The sequence below is a fragment of the Capricornis sumatraensis genome, chromosome 5 (assembly GCF_032405125.1).
Source record: "Capricornis sumatraensis isolate serow.1 chromosome 5, serow.2, whole genome shotgun sequence".
In the NCBI taxonomy this organism is placed as follows: Eukaryota; Metazoa; Chordata; class Mammalia; order Artiodactyla; family Bovidae; genus Capricornis; species Capricornis sumatraensis.
This window is the reverse complement of record NC_091073.1, coordinates 49,681,390-49,696,453: the sequence shown is the minus strand read 5'-3', so window position 1 is coordinate 49,696,453 and position 15,064 is coordinate 49,681,390. Positions and strand designations below refer to the sequence as shown.

Genomic DNA, 15,064 nt, shown 5'->3' with positions numbered 1-15,064 from the left:
TTATAAATCTAATATAAAGGTTAGAAGACAAAAGTAGTAAAAATAATTATAATAATTTCTTAATGAAAAAATAAAAAATATGTAAATTATGACCCCAAAACATGAAACATAGTGGGGGAAGTTAAAAATGTAGAGCTTTAGTATTCATTTGACTTAAGTTGTTATCAACTTAAAATAAACAGTTATATATATAAGATATTTTATATAAACCTCATGGTAACTGCAAAGTAAAAACCTGGAATAGATACACAAAAGATAAAGAGAATGGAACCTAAGCATATTACTATAGAAAATCATCAAATCGTGAAGAAAAAGAGCAAGAGAAGAAAGGAAGAAATGTATTACAAAATTACAAAAGAAATAAATTACAACCAGAAAACAATTAACACAATGACAATAGTAAGTTTTACTAAGTCCAAACTTTTCAGAAATTATTTTGAATGAAATGGACTGAATTCTCCAATCAAAAGCCAGAGTGGCTGAATGGATTAAAAGAAACAAGACCCAACTATATACTGCCTCCAAGAGTCTCACTTCAGCTTTAAGACAGCACACAAACTCAAAGGGATGGGAAAAGACATTCCATACAAACAGAAGCCAGAAGAAAGCAGGAGTAGCTATGCTTATATCAGACAAAATAGACTTAAAGCAGACTCTAAAAAAATTCTTGCCTTGAGAACCCCATGAACAGTATGAAAAGGCCAAATAATAGGATACTGAATGAGGAACTCACCAGGTCAGTAGGTGCCCAATATGCTACTTGAGATCATCACTGACTGGATGGACGTGAGTCTGAGTGAACTCCGGGAGCTGGTGATGGACAGGGAGGCCTGGCGTGCTGCGATTCATGGGGTTGCAGGGAGATGAACACAACTGAGCGACTGAACTGAACTGAACTGAATAAAAGATAAAGATAGATATTACATAATGATAAAGTTACTAGCCCAACAAGACTATAAAACATTTGTAAATATTTATGCACCCCAACATAGGAGCACCTACATATATGAAGCAAATATAAACAGACATGAAGGGAAAAATCAACAGCTGCCGAGTTGGCAACTGGATGGAGAAGGTAATGGCAACCCACTCCAGTACTCTTGCTGGAAGGTCCCATGGATGGAGGAGCCTGGTAGGCTGCAGTCCACGGAATCGCTAGGAGTTGGACACAACTGAGCGACTTCACTTTCACTTTTAACTTTCATGCATTGGAGAAGGAAATGGCAACCCACTCCAGTATTCTTGCCTGGAGAATCCCAGGGATGGGGGAACCAGGTGGGCTGCCGTCTGTGGGGTCGCACAGAGTCGGACACGACTGAAGCGACTTAGCAGCATACAAGAATAGGAATGGACTCAGTTCTCTACTTTCAATATTGGATTCATGTAGAATATCAGTAAGAAAACATTGAACTTAAAAAACAAGTTAGACTAGATAGATTTAACAGACATTTATGAAACATTGCTTCCAAAAGTAGAAGACTGCATATTCTTCTCAAGTGCACATGGTACATTCTCCAGGTTAGAGCATATATTAGGCCACAAAACAAGTCCTAACAAATTTAAGAAGTTTGAAGTCATGTCAAGCAATTTTTCCAACCACAATGGTATGAAACTAGAAATCAATTACAAGAAGTAAATTGGAAAATCCACAAACATGAAAATTAAACAATGTGCTACTAAACAATGGGTTGAAACATTAAAGAATGTCTTGAGACAAATGAAAATGGGAATACAACATAACAAAACATATGCAATGGAATTCCCTGGTGGTCAATTGCTTAGGACTCCACACTGACTATCAAGGGCCCAGGTTCAGTCCCTGGTTGGAGAACTAAGATTGTGCAAGCCTTGCAACATGGCAAAAAGAAAAAGAGAGGGATGGATCCAAAGCAGTTCTAAGAGAGAAGTTCATAGTTATAAAAGACTACATTGAGAAATAAGAAAGATGTCAAATAAACCTAGCTTTGTACTTCAAGGAACTAGATAAGGAAGGACAAAATAATTTCAAAGTTAATAGAAGGAAAGAAATAACAAAGATCAGAGTTGCAATAAATGCAACAGAGACTAAAAAGATAATAGAAAAGCTCAGTGAATCTAAGAGGTGGTTTTCTGAAAAAAAAAAAAAAAAAACTGAATAGACAGATTTTTAACTAGACTTACCAAGAAAAGAGAGAAGGCTCAAATAAAATCAGAAATGAAAAAGGAAACATAACAACTACAGAACAGTAAAGAATCATAAGAGGCTATTAAGGACAATTATATGCCAACAAATTGAACAATCTAGAAGAAATGGAGGAATTCCTTGAAACATACAATCTACCAACACTGCATCATGATGAAATAAAAAATCTGAGCAGACTGATTACTAGTAAGGAGACTGAATTAGTAATCAAAAACCTCCCAGAAAACAAAAGCCTAGAAGCAGAAGACTTCACTGGTATCTAATTCTTAGACATTCTAGAATTAATGCCAATTATTCTTAAACTTCTCCAAAAAGTAAAAAATAAAAGAATATTTCCAAACCCATTTTATAAGGCCAGCACAACTCTGACTGCAAAACTAAGAAAGAATGTAATGAAAAAAGAAAATTACAGGCTAAAATTTTTAATAAATATAGATGCAAAAATTCTCAGTAAAATATTAGCGAATCTAATCTAACAACACATTAAAAGTATATATATCATATTCAAGTTTGGTTTATTCCTGGGATACAAAGGTGAGTCCACATATGAAAATCAATCAAGTGATACAACACATTAACAAAATGAAAGATAAAAATCATATGACCATCTCAATAGATGCAAAAAAAAATTGTCAATATTCAACATCCATTTTTAATTAAAAACCAAAAAACCTCTCAACAAAGTAGGAACAAAGGGAACATGCTGCTCTGCTGTGCTTAGTTATTCAGTCTTGTCTGACTTGATGCAACCCCAAGGACTGTGGCTTGCCACACTCCTCTGTCCGTGGGGATTCTCCAGGCAAGAATATTGGAGTGGGTTGTCCTGCCCTCCTCCAGAGGATTTTCCCAACCCAGGGATCTAACCCAGGTCTCCCACACCACAGGCAGATTGTTTACCTGCTGAGCTACCAGGTCTTACTGTTCAGTCTCTCAGTCATATCTGACTCTTTACACTCCATGGACTGCAGCACGCTAGGCTTCCCTGTCCCTTTACCATTTCCTGGAACTTGCTCTAACTCAAGTCCATTGAGTTGGTGATGCCATCCAACCATCTCGTCCTCTCTCGCCCCCTTCTCCTGCCCTCGTCTTTCACAGCATTAGGGTCTTTTCTAATGAGTAGGTTTTTTACATCAGGTGGCCAAAGTGTTGGAGCCTCAGATTCAGCATCAGTCCTTGCAATGAATATTCAGGGTTGATTTCCTTTAGGATTGACTTATTTGATCTTCTAACAGTTGAAGAGACTCAAGAACCTTCTCCAACACCACAATTCAAAAGCATTGCTTCTTCAGCACTCAGCCTTCTTTATAGTCCAACTCTCACATCCATACATGACTGCTCAAAAAACCATAGCTTTGACTACACAGATATTTGTTGGAAAAGTAATGTCTGTGCTTTTTAATAGGCTGTCTAGGTTGGTCATAGCTTTTCTGCCTAGGAGTAAGTATCTTTTAATTTCATGGCTGCAGTCACCATCTGCAGTGATTTTGGAGTCCAAGAAAATAAAGTCTGTCACTGTTTCCATTGTTTCCCCATCTATTGCCATGAAGTGATGTGGCCAGATGTCATGATCTTGGTTTTTTTGACTGTTGAGTTTTAAGTCAACTTTTTCACTCTCCTCTTTCACTTTTATCAAGAAGCTCTTAAGTTCCTCTTCACTTTTTGAAATAAGGGTGGTATCATCTGCATATCTGAAATTATTGATATTTCTCCCGGCAGTATTGATTCCAGCTTGTGCTTCATCCAGCCCAGATTTCACATAATGTACTATGCATATAACTTAAATAAGCAGGGTGACAATATACAGCCTTGAAGTACTCCTTTCCCAATTTGGAATCAGTCTATTGCTCCATGTCTGGTTCTAACTGTTCCTTCTCGACCTGCATACAGGTTTCTCAGGAGGAACGTCAGGTGGTCTGATATTCCCATCTCTTGAAGAATTTTCTACCATTTGCTGTGATCCACATAGTCAAAGGCTTTAGTGTAGTCAGTGAAGCAGATGTAGATTTTTTTCGAGAACTCTCTTGCTTTTTTGATGATCCAATGGTTGTTGGCAATTTGAACTCTGATTTCTCTGCCTTTTCTGAATCCAGCTTGAACATCTGGAAGTTCATGGTTCACTTACTATTGAAGCCTCACTTGGAGAATTTTGGGCATTACTTTGCTAACTTGTGAGATGGGTGCAATTGTGTGGTAGTTTAAACATTCTTTGGCATTGCCTTTCTTTGGGATTGAAATGAAAACTGACTTTTCCAGTCCTTTGGCCACTGGTGAGTTTTCCAAATTTGCTGACATATTGAGTGCAGCACTTTCACAGCATCATCTTTTAGGATTTGAAATAGCTCAACTGGAATTCCATCACCTCCACTAGCTTTGTTCGTAGTGATGCTTCCTAAGGCCCACTTGACTTCGCACTCCAGGATGTCTGGCTCTAGGTGAGTGATCACACCATCGTGGTTATCTGGGTCATTAAGATCCTTTTTGTATAGTTCTTCTGTGTGTTCTTGCCACTGTTCTTAATGTCTTCTGCTTCTGTTAGGTCCATACCATTTCTGTCCTTTATTGTACCCATCTTTGCATAAAATGTTCCCTTGGTATCTCTAATTTTCTTGAGGAGATCTCTAGTCTTTCCCATTCTATTCTTTTTCTCTGTTTCTTTTCATTGATCACTGGGGAAGGTTTTCTTATCTCTCCTTGGTATTCTTTGGTACTCTGCATTCAGATGGATATATCTTTCCTTTTCTCCTTGCCTTTCACTTCTTTTCTCAGCTATTTGTAATGCCTCCTCACTTTGCCTTTTTGCATTTCTTTTTCTTGGGAATGGTTTTGATCACTGCCTCCTGTACAGTGTTACAAACCTCTGTCCATAGTTCTTCAGGCACTCTATCAGATCTGATCCCTTGAATCTATGTGTCACTTCTACTGTATAATCGTAAAGGATCTGATTTAGGTCATATGTGAATCATCTAGTGGTTTTTTCTACTTTCTTCAATTTAAGTCTGAATTTTGCTGTCCCAGGGATGCCCATAATTGAACATATCTCAACATAATTAAAGCCATATATGACAAATCTATTCAGTGATGAAAGGCTGAATGCATCTTCTCTAACATCAAGACTAAGACAAGTATCCCCACTCTCATTACGTTTTTCAAAGTTGTACTGAAATTCCTAGCCAGAGAAGTTAGGCAAGAAAAACAAAAGTCTTCAAATCCGAGAAGAGTAAGTAAAACAGTCTTTATTTGCAGGTGATGTGATTTTACTATGTGTAGAAAAATGAAAGATTCCACCAAAGCTGTTAGAACTAATAAACAGATTCAGCAAAGTTGCAGGATACAAAATTAATAATCAAAAAGTAATAGCATTTATATATATTAACAATGAACTGCCTAAAAGAAAAATTAAGATGATTGCATTTATCATTGCATCAGAAAAAATAAAATATCTATTAATAAGTTTAAGCAAGGAAGTGAAAGACCTGTATATTTAAAACTGTAAGATACTGATGAAAGAAATTGAAAAGACACAGATAAATGAAAATATATTCTGTCCTCATGGACTGGGATGATTAATATAATTATAATGTCCATACAACCCAAAGCCATCTTCAGATTCAGTGCAATCCCTATCAAAATTCCAGTCTCATTTTTCACAGAAATAGAACAAGCAGTTCTAGTGGTTGTATAAAAACCACAAAAGACTTCAAGTAGGCAATCTTGAGAAAGAACAAAGCAGAAAGTATCACACTCCCTGATTTCAAACAATTTTACAAAGTTATAGTAATCAAACAGTGTGGTATTGGCATAAAAAAACACATAGATCAATACAGAACAGAAATGAGAGCCCAGAAATAAACCAATGCATATATAATTTAATTTTTGATGAAAAAGACAAGAACATGTGGGGAAAGGACAGTCTCTTCAGTAATTGATATTTGGGGAAAAAAAGTGCTGCATTCAGTATGCCAGCAAATTTGGAAGACTCAGCAGTGGCCCCAGGAATGGAAAAGATCAGATTTCATTCTAGTGCCAAAGAAGGGTAATGCCAAAGAATGTTCAAACTACTGTACAGTTGCACTCATTTCATATCCTAGCAAGGTAATGCTCAAAATCCTTCAAGCTAGACTTCAACAGTACATGAACTGTAGACTTCCAGATGTACAAGCTAGATTTAGAAAAGACAGAGGAACCAGAGATGAAATTGCCAGTACCTGTTGGATCATAGGAAAAGCAAGAGAATTCCAGAAAAACATCTACTTCTGCTTCATTGACTACACTAAAGCCATTGACTGTGTGGATCACAGCAAATGGTGGAAATTTTTTTCAAGAGATAGGAATACCAGACCACCTTACCTGCATCCTGAGAACCCCATTTGCAGATCAAGAAACAACAGTTAGAACCAGACATGGAAAAATGGATTGGGTCCAAATTGGGAAAGGAGTACTTCAAGGATGTATATTGTAACCCTGCTTATTTAACTTATATGCAGAGTACATCATGTAAAATGCTGGGCTGGATGAAGCTCTTAAGTACAATCAGTACTGTCAGGAGAAATATCAATAACCTCAGATATGCAGATGACACCACCCTAATGGCAGAAAATGAAGAACTAAAGAGATCTTGATGAAGGTGAATGAGGACAGTGAAAAAGCTGGCTTAAAACTCAACATTCAAAGAACTAAGATCATGGTATCTGATACCATCAGTTCATGGCAAATAGATGGGGGAAACAATGGAAACAGTGCCAGACTTTATATTGTTCAACTCCAAAATCACTGCAGATGGTGACTGCCGTCATAAAATTAAAAGACTCTTGCTCCTTCAAGATAGCTGTGACAAACCTAGACAGTGTATTATAAAGCACAGACATTACTTTGCTGACAAAGGTCTGTCTAGTCAGAGCTATGGTTTTTACAGTATCATGTACATATGTGAGAGTTGGACCATAAAGAAGGCTGAACACCAAATAATTGATCATTTCAAATTGTGGTGCTGGAGAAAACTCTTGAGAGTCCCTTGGACAGCAAGGAAATCAAACCAGTCAATCCTAAGGGAAATCAACCCTGAATATTCATTGGAAGGACTGATGCTGAAGCTGAAGCTTCAGTACTTTATCCACCTGATGCAAAGATCAGATTCATTGGAAAAACCCTGAAGCTGGGAAAGATTGACGGCAAGAAGAGAAGGGGATTACAGAGGATGAGAAGGTTGGATGGCATCATCAACGCAATGGACATGAGTTTGAGAAAACTCCAGGAGTTGGTGAAGAACAAGGAAGCCTGGCATGGTAGAATCCATGGAGTCACAAAGAGTTGGACACAACTGACCAACTGGACATCACCAGATAGTCAACACTAAAATCAGATTGATTATATTCTTTGCAGCCAAAAATGTAGAATCTCTATACAGTCAGCAAAATCAAGATCAGGAGCTGACTGTGGCTGAGATGAGGAACTTCTTATTGCCAAATTCAACTTAAATTGAAGAAAGTGGGGAAAACCACTAGATCATTCATGTATGACCTAAATCAAATCCCTTATGATTATACAGTGAAAGTGAGAAATAGATTTAAGGGACTATATCTGATAGAGTGCCTGATGAACTACGGATGGAGGTTCGTGATATTGTACAGGAGACAGGGATCAAGACCATCCCCATGGAAAAGAAATGCAAAAAAGGAAAATGGCCCTCTGAGGAGGCCTTACAAATAGCTGTGAAAAGAAGAGAAGCAAAAAGCAAAGGAGAAAAGGAAAGATATAAGCATCTGAATGCAGAGTTCCAAAGAACAGCAAGACGAGATAAGAAAGCCTTCTTCAAGGATCAATGCAAAGAAATATAGGAAAACAACAGAATGGGAAAGACTAGAGATCTCTTCACGAAAATTAGAGATACCAAGGGAACATTTCATGCAAAGATGGGCTCAATAAAGGACAGAAATGGTATGGACCTAATAGAAGCAGAAGATATTAAGAAAAAGTGGCAAGAATACACAGAAGAACTATGCAAAAAAGATCTTCACGACAAAGATAATCATGATGGTGTGATCACTCACCAAGAGCCAGACATCCTAAACTGTGAAGTCAAGTGGGCCTTAGAAAGCATCACTACACACAAAGCTGGTGGAGGAGATGGAATTCCAGTTGAGCTATTTCAAATCCTGAAAGATGATGATGTGAAAGTGCTACACTCAATATGCCAGCAAATTTGGAAAGCTCAGCAGTGGCCACAGAACAGGAAATGGTCAGTTTTCATTCCAATCCCAAAGAAAGGCAATGCCAAAGAATGCTCAAACTACCCCACAATTGCACTCATCACACACTAGTAAAGTAATGCTCAAAATTCTCCAAGCCAGGGTTCAGCAATACATGAACCATGAACTTCCAGATGTTCAAGCTGGTTTTAGAAAAGGCAGAGGAACCAGAGATCAAATTGCCAACATCCGCTGGATCATCAAAAAAGCAAGAGAGTTCCAGAGAAACATCTATTTCTGGTTTATTGGCTATGCCAAAGCCTTTGACTGTGTGGATCACAATGAACTATGGAAAATTCCGAAAGAGTTGGGAATACCAGAGCACCTGACCTGCCTCTTGAGAAACCTATATGCAGGTCAGGAAGCAACAGTTAGAACTGGACATGGAATAGCAGACTGGTTCCAAATAGGAAAAGGAGTACATCAAGGCTGTATTTTGTCACCCTGCTTATTTAACTTACATGCAGAGTATATCAGGAGAAACACTGGGCTGGATGAAGCACAAGCTGGAATCAAGATTGCTGGGAGAAATATCAATAACCTCAGATACACAGATGACACCACCCTTATGACAGAAAGTAAAGAGGAACTTAAAAGCCTTTTGATGAAAGTAAAAGAGGAGAATTAAAAAGTTGGCTTAAAGCTCAACATTCAGAAGACTAAGATCATGGCATCTGGTCCCATCACTTCATGGGAAATAGATGGGGAAACAGTGGAAACAGTGTCAGGCTTTATTTTTCTGGGCTCCAAAATCACTGCAGATGGTGATTGCAGCCATGAAATTAAAAGACTCTTACTCCTTGGAAGGAAAGTTATGACAAACCTAGACAGCATATTAAAAAGCAGAGACATTACTTTGTCAACAAAGGTCTGTCTAGTTAAGGCTATGGTTTTTCCAGTGGTCATGTATGGATGTGAAAGTTGGACTGTGAAGAAAGCTGAGTGCCGAAGAATTGATGCTTTTGTACTGTGGTGTGCTGGTAAAGTATGAGGGCAGGAGGAGAAGGGGATGACAGAGGATGAGATGGCTGGATGGCATCACCAACTCAATGGACATTGGTTTGGGTGGACTCCGGGTGTTGGTGATGGACAGGGAGGCCTGGCATGCTGCAGTTCATGGGGTCGCAAAGAGTCAGATATGACTGAGCGACTAATCTGAACTGAACTAACAGAGTTTAAACTGAGTTGTGTAACTGACTAAGACTAATTGATGATTTTGAACTGTGGTGTTGGTGAAGACTCTTGAGAGTCCCTTGGACTGCAAGGAGATCCAACCAGTCCATTCTGAAGATCAGCCCTGGGATTTCTTTGGAAGGAATGATGCTAAAGCTGAAACACCAATACTTTGGCCACCTCATGCAAAGAGTTGACTCATTGGAAAAGACTCTGATGCTGGGAGGGATTGGGGGCAGGAGGAGAAGGGGATGACAGAGGATGAGATGGCTGGATGGCATCACTGACTCGATGGATGTGAGTCTGAGTGAACTCCGAAAATTGGTGATGGACAGGGAGTCCTGGCGTGCTGTGATTCATGGGGTCGCAAAGAGTTGGACATGACTGAGCAACTGAACTGAATTGAACTGAAGCATTACTTAGCCAACAAAGGTCCGTCTAGTCGAGGCTATGGTTTTTCCAGTAATCATATATGGATGTGAGAGTTGGACTGTGAAGATAGCTGAGCACCAAAGAATTGATGCTTTTGAACTGTGATGTTGGAGAAGACTCTTGAGATTCCCTTGGACTGCAAGGAGATACAACCAGTCCATTCTAAAGGAGATCAGTCCTGGTTGTTCTTTGGAAGGAATGATGCTAAAGCTGAAACTCCAATACTTTGGCCACCTCATGCGAAGAGTTGACTCATTGGAAAAGACTCTGATGCTGGGAGGGATTGGGGCCTGAAGAAAAAGGGGATGACAGAGGATAAGATGTCTGGATGGCATCACCAACTCAATGGACATGAGTGTGAGTGAACTCTGGGAGTTGGTGATGGACAGGGAGGCCTGGCGTGCTGCAAATTATGGAGTTGCAAACGTCAGGCACGACTGAGCGACTGAACTCAACTGAACTGAAGCAATGCAGAGGAAAGAACGTTTGTCCTTTTCTTCTCCTTGAGAATTCCAGACCCCCAATCTCCACTTTGAGAACCCCAGACCCCTTTTTCCTCCTTGGGAACCCTGAACTTCTTACCAGTCTGCCTAGGAATTGTCTCTCTCAGGTACATGAAAAGATGCTCAACATCAGTAATCATCAAGGAAATGACAAATCAAAACCACAAGGAGATTTCACCTCGCACATATTAGAGTGGCTATCATTGAAAATAAGAAATAACAGGTATTGCCAAGGATGTGGAGAAAGGATATCCAATGCACTGTTTTTGGGAATGTAAACTAGTGTATCTACTATGAAAAACTATATAGAGGTTTCTCAAAAAATTAAAAATAAATTCCATACTATCCAACAATTTTATTTCTGGGTATATGTCTGAAAACAAATGAAATCACTATCTTGAAAATATATTTGTACTGCCCATGTTTGTGGCAGCCTTATTTACAGCAGTCCAGACATGAAAACAATGAGAGTGTCCATCAATGTGTGAATGTATGATAAAGAAAATGTGGTAGATACAATGGAATGTTTTCAGCCATAAAAAAGGAAATTCAATTATTTGTGACAACATGGATGGACCTTGAAAAAATCCAAACTTACAGATACAGAAAACAGATTGGTGTTTGCCAAAGGTGGGGAGAAAGGGGTGGGCAAAATGAGTTGAGTTATCAAAAGGCACAACCTTTTCACTTACAAGATAAAGTTCTGGAGATATAATGTATAGCATGACTATAGTTAACAATGCTGTATTTTATATTTGAAACTTGCTAAACGAGTAGATCTTAAAAGTTCTCATCACAAGAAAAAAATTAGTAACTGTGAGGTAATAGATGTTAAGTAAACTTATTGCAGTGATCATTTTGCAACATAAAGGTATATCAAATTGTGTTATACACCTGATACAGTGGTGTGTGGCAATTATATCTCAATAAAACTAGAAAAAAAGTAAAAATTGATAAGATGAACTAAGAAAAAACAATTTTTTTCTTTAATTATGCCTGAGGAAAAGGAGATTCATTTAAAAGAAGATTTAGAAATAAGAAAGATGTATTGTAGAAATGTTGAAAGAGTCTGCTAGTAACTTTCATGGGCAGTAGAAATAGAAGTTATATAATATTACTCAATATGTCCTTTTTTTTTTTTTTTTTGCATATACAAGTGAATCACTGGCTCCAGTCATGGTAGGACCACTTTTTAAAAGAGAAATTTCCTAAAGGAAGTAGTGAAAGTAGAGAGAATATAAAAGAAACATGCAAGAAATGAAACTAGCTGTGAATGACAAAAGGCATGAGGAAAAAGAGGGTGATGTTTTTTGTGGTATACATGTTCCCTGGTGGCTCAGAGGATAAAGTGTCTGCCTGCAATGCAGGAGACCCGGGTTCGATCCCTAGGTTGGGAAGATCCCTGGAGAAGGAAATGGCAACCCACTCCAGTGTTCTTGGAGAAGGAAATGGCAACCCACTCCAGTATTCTTGCCTGGAGAATCCCATGGACAGAGGAGCCTGGTGGGCTACAGTCCACGGGGTCGTGAAGAGTCGGACACGACTTCACTTTCACTTTCACTTTCACTTTCAATGTTGTAATGAGAAGACTTTGGAAGCCTTTTAAAACCAGCCCCAGGTGACATGGTCAGCCTGAAGATGTAGGGAAGCTGATTTGTAAAAGAAGGATGACAGCTGCAGGATGAGTGGCCCAAGTCAGAGGGAGTGGACCAATGGCTACAAGTTCAGGACATTCAAAAAGTATATATTCATATCTCATGGGGCACCTATAAGCATGCACAACAAAAAGAAAGCTGTATATTTTATAAGAAGCAAGAGTTGCCTAAGGCTCAGGCTAAAAGTGTGTACATGCATGCTAAGTTGCTTCAGTCGTGTCCAACTCTATGTGACCCTATGGACTGTAGCCTGTCAGGTACCTCTGCCAATGGAATTCTCCAGGCAAGAATCCTGGAGTGGGTTGCCATGTCCACCTCCAGGAGATCTTCCCAACCCAGGAATAGAACCTGCGTCTCTTATGTCTCCTGTGTTACAGGCGAATTCTTTGCCACTTGCACCACCTGGGAAGCCCAAAAGAATCCTAAAAGCCTGTTCATCTCATAATACAAATTAAATACAATTGACTTCCAATAAGAGATGGGAAATAGTACAGTAGCTCTACTAACATTGAAGAAAATCAATAATATATTCTTACATAATAATATAACAGAACTGAACAATGAGTGAAATGTATTTTAAGCTATATAAGAAGAGCTATAAAGTAGTCAAGGTACTTCTGAGTTATAAGAATCATGATAATCATTATCAGCAATAATGTGTACTGATGGATAACACAAAACGATTTCCTAATTGATCAGTATAAATCCCTTCAGAGCTCATGCTTGCACACACCTGATATATACATTTAGCAAGAAGTGGGCCAAACATTTTTTAATGAGATCTACCTTTTCTTCTAGGGCTTCCCTGATAGCTCAGCTGGTAAAGAATCTGCCTGCAATGTGGGAGACCTGGGTTTGATTCCTGGGTGGGGAAGATCCCCTGGAGAAGGGAAAGGCTACCCACTCCAGTATTCTGGCCTAGAGAATTCCGTGGACTCTAGTCCATGGGGTCACAAAGAGCTGGACATGACTGAGCAACTTTCACTTCACTTCAACCTTTTCTTCTGCTATCTTTTGGTTAATTTTTCAAAATAGGATTTATGTGTTTGCAGACGATAAAAGTCAAGAGTCTTTCCTACATGCTAATGTTTATTCCTTTGGACTGGAATCATAAAAATAATCATGAGGCAAAGGAGGTTGCCTGACACTAATATAAGGGATGTGTCATTTGTAAACATTCACAAAGGAGAAATTGGGTTAGTGCCCCTCTGAAACTTTGGATAGCCTTGATCTCTTAGCTCACAAGAAAAATTTATGGCTGCTGCTGCCGCTAGGTCGCTTCAGTCGTGTCCAACTCTGTGCATCCCCATAGACGGCAGCCCACCAGGCTCCCCTGTCCCTGGGATTCTCCAGGCAAGAACACTGGAGTGGGTTGCCATTTCCTTCTCCAATGTATGAAAGTGAAAAGTGAAAGTGAAGTCACTCAGTCGTGTCCGACTCTTAGCGATCTCATGGACTACAGCCCACCAGGCTCCTCCATCCATGGGATTTTCCAGGCAAGAGTACTGCAGTAGGGTGCCATTGCCTTCTCCAAAATTTATGGCTATGTCTTTATAAAATGAATCTGCTTATAGAATAAAAATAACAGCCAAGTAAATATCTTTAGGATTTTTCTTTCATTGAACATCAGCCTATAATTTATATCGAAATTTTGTCAGTTTAAATTGTTTATCAGTAATCCTAAACTATTCTTGGGATTATTTTTTTACAAAGACTATTAAAAAGAATAAATCAACTCAAATTTTGCTGCTGAAGAAAATCAGTTGGAGTGAACTCACTCCCAAGAGCCATTTTAAATACCGTTTCACAGTAAGTGATTAGGAAGGTTAGCAGATAGATAAGGTTAATACATTGTGTGACAACCTGAAAAGTCACTATTATTTTCAACAGCTGTGAAAAAAGTATTTTCAGTGCCTAAGGAAATACCTCTATAAAATTGATAATGTAATTGAAAGTTGCTCAGTCGTGTCTGCCTCTTTGCAACCCCATGGACTATACAGTCCATGGAATTCTCCAGGCTAGAATACTGAAGTGGGTAGCCTTTCCCTTCTCTAGGGGATCTTCCCAGCCCAGGAATTGAACCCCACATCACAGGCAGATTCTTAACCAGATGAGCCACAAGGGAAGCAATGTAATTGAATATACTCCCAAATAGATTTATAAATGAGTTTCTAAAATAAATCCTATTTACTAGGTTTTTTCTCCATGAGGATTTCATTACATGAAATTTCTATTCATTGATGGGCTAACATATATTCAGCTGTTTATTGATTGCACTATAGGCACTATTTGTCCTATAGGTATAGTACTTGGTACTGAAGATGAAGATAGACAAGTCCTTTGTTTGTGGAGCTTATTTTCTAGAGGAGAAAAACAATAATGAACAAATTTGTGATAATATTCCAGATAGTGACAATTACTGTGAGGATAAAGGAATGGACTATTTGGTGGCATAAGTGGAAACTGAGACTATTTTAGGTAAGATGTTTAGGGAAGCCCTCTTGAGAGTGTAGAGACCTCGGAATAATGAGAAAGAGATACTGAAGTGAAAGTGTGCAAGCAAACCACGACAGGTAGAAAGAACGGCAGGATCAAAGGTCCCGAGGCAGGCAAGGAACTAGATTATGTTAGGGCCTCATAGAGCAATAGAGAAGTTTTGGATTTTATCCTAAGCATTATGAATGCTATATGCTAAGTCGCTTCAGTCGTGTCCGACTCTTTGTGACCACATGGACTGTAAGCCACCAGGCTCCTCTGTCCATGGGATTCTCCAGAGAAGAATATTGGAATGGGTTGCCATGCACTCCTCCAGGGGATCTTCCCAACCCAGGGATCAAACCTGCCTCTCTTATACCTCCTACCTTGGCAGACAGG

The 15,064-nt window shown here is 38.9% G+C and overlaps 1 protein-coding gene across 2 annotated transcripts in view; it reads left to right on the top strand.

Moving 5' to 3' along the window:
• The window catches only part of RELN (reelin), a 536,845-nt gene that overhangs the window by 369,104 nt on the left and 152,677 nt on the right, over positions 1-15,064 (top strand). The gene's annotated exons all lie outside the window — the stretch shown is intronic.